At 53.6% G+C, this 6,000-nt stretch overlaps 1 long non-coding RNA gene across 4 annotated transcripts in view; it reads left to right on the top strand.

Annotated features, from left to right (window-relative positions):
• Positions 1-2,458: 2,458 nt before the first annotated feature.
• The window catches only part of LOC118550292 (uncharacterized), a 40,828-nt gene continuing 37,286 nt past the window's right edge, over positions 2,459-6,000 (top strand). For all 4 annotated transcript variants that reach the window (XR_004924479.2, XR_004924477.2, XR_013440887.1 and 1 more), the window contains exon 1: positions 2,459-2,736. This is a non-coding gene — a long non-coding RNA (uncharacterized LOC118550292). The remainder of the gene's footprint in view (positions 2,737-6,000) is intronic.

The raw sequence follows: 6,000 nt of genomic DNA, 5'->3' as shown, positions 1-6,000 counted from the left end.
TCATGGAGAAACTAGGCCTTCCAAAGGTGAACCATGGTTTGAGCAAGTTTCTCTGGTTAACCCCCCCCCCCCCCCACTGCTCCACCCCGCAAGGCTCTGCAGAAGACAACTCCAGGGATGGAAAAGGAACCAAACGGGGATACTGAGCCCCACCTCCCGTGGAATTCACAATTCCTCTGTCCGGCTCATCGGCACGATTAGCCAGCAAGGGAAGTACATTAGTCACTGGCGGACACCCAAGTCAGAGTCAAACAAGAGGATTTATTGCATCACGGAGATTACCCAGCATCAGACTGGCTTGATCCAAGGGCTTGGTTTATGTCATAAGGATGCGATCTCTCAACCTCTCTCTCCCTCTGTCTGTCTCTCAGCTCTGCTTTCCCCCGTGTTGGTTTCCCATTCAGATAGAAACAGCCCTCGGAGTGACAAAACAGTCACTGATGTCCCCCGGCTTATGTCCTCCCAGGTCAGCAACCCCAGGGAAGGAGAGTGGGAGGGCTCCCTCCTTCACATCTGCCAAGTCCTGGGATGCAACCTCACGAGGCCTACACAGGCCATGCTCAGTGCTGAATCAGTCCCAGGAGTGGGAGGACTCTGGTGGCCTGCTGCGCTGGACCTAGGTGCCCACCCCTGCCGTGGGCCAAGAGGCAGCCCCCTTTGAGCAACAGGGACCGAGAGTAGAGAGGGGTGGCTCACCACACAGACATCAGCGGGCTGGCTTTGGGGTGGACAAAGCAGTGACCGTCCCCTGACTTTCCGCTGCATAAGCCACCACTGGGTGATACCAGTGTGTAGACAAGGTCAAGAACACCACGGCTTAGCCAGTCCCACGAGGGCTAGCAGAGACCAACTCTTTGGCCGAAACAAAGAACAGGAGCCTACAGAGCAGTTGCAGAGCCCAAACCAGGAACCATTCATCGCCCTGCGTGCCTCCCTCACCCTCACGTCTGGTCAGCCACTGAGTTCTTTCAACCTCAAAAATGACAGCAATGTACCCTCCCTTCTCTGTGCCCCCCATCATTGCCAGTCAAACAGGATCCCTTGGATCCCTTTCTTAGGGCTGCTAAGTAACCCCAAACTTCTGTATTCTCTCAGTTCTGGAGACTAGAAGACCGAAATCAATGTGTCAGCAGGGCCACGCTCCCTCCGGGATGCTGGGTAGAAGCCTGCTTGCCTCTCCCAGCTCCTGGGGGTGGTGGCAATGCTTGGTCTTCCTCGGCCCACAAGCACATCACCCCAGTCCCTGCCTCCGTCACTTCGTGGCCTTCCCCGTGTGTCTGTGTCTTCACATGCTGTTTTCCTTTCTTATAAGGACATCAGTCAGGTTGGATTAGGGCCCATCCCAATTATATCTGCAAAGACCCTATTTCCAAATACGGTCACATTCACAGGTACCATAGGTTAGGACTTCAACAGATCTTTTTGGGGGACACAGTTCAACCCACGACATCACCTCTTGCCTAAACCATGGATGGCAAACTCCTAATGGTCCCTTCCAATCTTAATCTTACTCTTTCTAATCTAGTCTCCAGACTACAGCCTCAGTGGTTTTTCTAGAATACAAATCTGACCATGTTCCTCCCTTCTTAAGCCCTCCACTGGCTCCCCACAGCATCCACAGGGCAAACTCCAAACCCCTGGAGACCTAGGTGGAGGCTTGTCTGCAAGCACCCTCTCACCTCTGTTCACATGTTCAGTTCCCCGGAATCAGGAGGCAGAGCCTACCCCATAGGGCCACACAGGGAAGCACCAGGGTCCGTCAGGAGCACGCAGGTGGGGAGGAAAATGCAGGCAAGACCCCTCACCATGGTTTCTGAGGGAAGGAATGGGTGAGGCAGGGTAGGCAGACTTGGCATTGGCAAGTTTCAATAATTTCAGTGGGTTCTGGTGAGTCAGGGCTCTTGTTAGTGACTGGCCCTTGGGATTAGGGCAGGTGCATAGTGGCCCGGAGTGTGACAGCCCCATAGAGGAGGTGGTTGGGGCTTGGGCTCTGGATTGGTTAGTTTGCACAGGAAAGGCACATTCCGGGCCACTTGTTTGCTCTCTCCAGGAGCAGAGCAGCCCTGGGACGGGCAATCCCTGGGGGTCAGCCAGAATCAGACGCCAAAGCCTCGGAAGCCTGATGACTGCAGGGCTGCGGACTTCCCGTGCTTCGTGACCCTGCCGGCCGCAGTCCTCGGTCTCTTCCTTCCGGGCTGTGTTTGCATCCGAAGCTGCTACTGCGGTATCCGTGACATGAAGTGATGCCGACACCCACGCCGGAGCCTTTCCCGAGGCCGCTCAATGTGCCACATCGGGTTAATCAACACGCCCCGCCGGACGACTCCGTCTCGCCCGCCCCAGAAGCAGCGGCGCAGGCGCGCGGCCCCCGAGGCCCTGCCCGGCCCCGCCCAGTGCACACGTAGCGCCCGGGAGCGCGCGGCGTCGAGTCCTCCCCGCGTGCGGCGTGCGCGTGCGCGTGCCCGGCGGCAGGTGTGAGGAGCGTGTGCAGGGCTTCCCCGCGCTCCTCAGGGGCCTCGGGTGTGGGTGACTCGGGGCAGTGAAGCAGAGGAATGTTATATATTTAAGCCGTCTGGAATCGTCAGAAGAGCAAGCCGGCTGTCCAGGCCGACGCACGGGGCCGGGCGGAGGTTGGGGAAACGCGCTGCCCCCGCGCAGGTTTCAGCCCGGGCTCCTCACCTTCTCACCCGCTGGGATTCCTCTTCTTTTCTCGCCACGGATCCCGTGGAGCCCATGGTAAGATAATAATGATTTTATGCCCCCATTTTCTTAGAAACCAAGCACATGCGTATCTGTTGATCTCAGCTTCTGGTCATCTAGAGATAAGCAGCGTCTCCATGGTGAGTTTAATTCCAGCCAAAAGCAAAGGAACCTGATGTGTTGGTTAGTCCTGTGGCGTCATTGTGAGCCAGCAGGTGACGTCCACACACTTCGTGATATACTGAAAATAAGCCATGTGCTCCCGTGGACTTAAAGGGGCCCTGGAGTCAGGAAGGGTGTGCTTGGGAACCGCTGGACCACAGCTGGAAGGACCCAGAGCAACTGAGCCCACGTAGCCCTGACTGATTAAAAACAAAAACAAACCACCATCTGCCAGGTCCTTCAGAGTCAGGCTAACCTCACAAGGACATTAACAGTATCCGTAGATGCTCCACCAACCATGATACTCCTAGGCGTTGCTTCAGTGAATCATCCTATCAGGCTTACAAAACAGGCTCGTGGAAGTACAGAAAACCCAAGGTCCCTGGGTGAATGTGGGACCCCCCGACCTCAGAGGCTGTGCTCTAACCTCTGCATTTTGCTGGAACGTGGGCTTTGAGGCTCTGTGCAGGAACCTCTCTATTAGTCTGCCTGGGCTGCTGTGACAAACCGCCACAGGGTCAGCCTGAACAGACACTTCTCTTCTCACAGTTCTGGACACTGCAAGTCTAAGATCAAGGTGCCGTCGGGACTGGTTTCGGGTGAGACCTCTCTTCCTGGCTTGTAGACGGCCACCTTCTGGCTCTGTCCTCACTTGGCCTCTTCTCTGGGAGTGTGAAGGCAGAGAGAGAGATTGAAAGAGAGAGAGAGATTGAGGGAGAGAGAGGCAGAAACAGAGAGAGAGAGAAAGAGCTCCCAGGTATTTCTTAGGGCCCTACCTTTATAACCTCATTTAGCCTTAATTATTTCTCTAAAGGCCTTATCTCCGAATACAGTCATATTGGGGGTTAGGGCTTCAACATATGAATTAGGGGAACACAATTAAGTCCATGGCAAAAATCGCTACACTTTTTGTGGATTCACTCAAGAGCCACCGCCTGGGGTATCCAGACTCTGTGTGTCCCCTCCATGTGGAATCAGGCTCACCTGAGGAGTCTGGGCACCTGGAGTCCAGGCTTATCAATATGGAAAGGTGATTTTCTAATCATAATTCAGATGTTTCTGGCTTCCAGGAAAAAAACATGAGTTTGCAAGGAGAAAAGACTTCTGCGCCAGGGAGGCTGAACAAACATAAAGAATGTGGGTGTTGGATTCTGGCAGCTCTGAATTCAAGAGCCGGTTCAGGTGCCTATAAGCTGGGTGACCTCAAGTAAGTCACTCAGTCTTTCCGAGTGTCAATTTTTCCATCTTCAAAATGTCACTGCCAGCCCCTTCCAACTCTCACAGGGTTGTTGTGACGGAGTGTAGATGAGCGAGCTTGCATCATGCACCTGACCCAGAATAAAAACTTAGAAAACATCAGCCAGATGCTAGATTATTAGTTGCACTACGGGCCCCCGATGTGAAGGTCGAGAAGGACACCTTCTCACACTTGGCTGTGTGCTTCAGGACACCTGAACAGCATCTCTGGGTCCCTCTCCTTAGAGTCACCAAGGCGTTGCGATAAATGCAACAGCTGCCCATTTTGTGAGCCTTTGGTTGTCCCCATTCAGTTAAATCAGAGTGGCATTTGTCCCTCAGGACCATCAGGTGTTGGGTAGAGGCAGCATCTACTGGTAGTTGGTCTAAACTTGGGACCCGATCCGGCCAGACGTGTCCAAGAGACCATGCTATCACCAGGGCGGGCGCAGAACATCTGAGCTGAATAACTTGTCCAGTCACTGTCCCGAGTGACTTACAACTGGCCTTTTCCATCTCTGGGATTCTGCTTCCTCAGCTATGAAATGGTGCTGGGGCCCTCGGTTCCCACAGCTATGGGGTACGTGTGTGGCTCAAGACACTGCCCCCCACTTCCTGGGTCTGAGAACTGGGGTGCTGGCTGACTGAGCAAGTCTGGCTTCTCCACCTTCCCACACCCCTGGTCAGACTCCAGTGAAGAGCAGGGGGGAGGTGGGCTGGCAGGCAAGGGTGGGCTCTGGCACCATGGGAGGAGGTGCCCCCCAGTGAAAGAGGGTGCTACTTATAGACCGACCAGCCGCTGGTGGGCTCTGAGCTCTACCTCTTACTAAGTGTGTGCTCCTGAGGTGAACTACTCTGTGTCTACAGGCCTCAGTTTTCCCTGTCTGTAAAGTGGGCACCATTCCATGTCCTCTGCAGTATCACTTAAGGGGTAGAGAAGGCCCATGCGAACACATAACTAATGTGTAGCTCTTAATAAGTAGTAGCTATTAGTATCTCGCTGTTGCGATTTTACAGTTCTTAGGGAGATGGGCTGTCAGATGGGAAGAGAACTGAAGCCCAGTCCCTGGGGATGCTCTAGGATTTCAGGCTGGACAAGAGGACAAGGGCTGAGCACTCTCAGGATGCTGGGCTTCTCTGAACTGACATCTTCTAGCACATGATAACAGGGCCCTCTCCAACAAAGGGTCCCCTTCGTGAAATGCCTGGTCATGGACATAGAACAGGCCAGCAAGGCAAACACATGGGTTGAGCAAACTTTTCCCTTTACAGTTAGTGTGTTTCCTTCAGTAAGATGGAACTTTCCAGCATCCTAATCTCCCTTTGCTGGTTCCTCCACTGGAGAGCAAGCAGTTATGCATGAGGTAACTAGGGGAGAAACGACATGTAGAAAAGAGTGTTTCTCTTAGACATTCTTTCCTGACCTCTGCTGGGTTCCATGATGTTCCCTGAGCTCCCACAGATTTTAAAGACTCTAAACAAACCTCTGAGACCCTGAGACTAGGTTATCAGCTACTACAGGGGCTGACCATCCCATGGCAACCAGAAACAGGTTTTCTGGTGGCCATTTCTTGCTCATGGATGGAAAGGGAAAGAAAAACAAAGCAAGAATGAGGCATAGTGGGAAAAGTTTATTCAAAAATGGCTCACCCCAGAACATGGCCCCGCTAGACAGTGTACCCTGCGTGGCTTAGCCTGGATTGATGAACCAATCATCGACAAGCAGCATGCGGTTGCCATGATCGGTTGGGCTCATTGGAATCCTTCTCTGACACTTGGATTCTGTTAGGAAGCAGGAAGGGAGCAGGTGTGGCTTTTGGGCAGGTGACTGACAGTGTCTGCTACCCAATCAAGGAAACCGCCTTAACACGGGAGAGAGTCATCTGTACTGAGCAGGAGCTG

Source organism: Halichoerus grypus, chromosome 9 (assembly GCF_964656455.1).
Source record: "Halichoerus grypus chromosome 9, mHalGry1.hap1.1, whole genome shotgun sequence".
Taxonomy (NCBI): Eukaryota; Metazoa; Chordata; class Mammalia; order Carnivora; family Phocidae; genus Halichoerus; species Halichoerus grypus.
The sequence above is the reverse complement of the archived record's forward strand: the minus strand, read 5'-3'. Positions and strand labels throughout refer to the sequence as shown.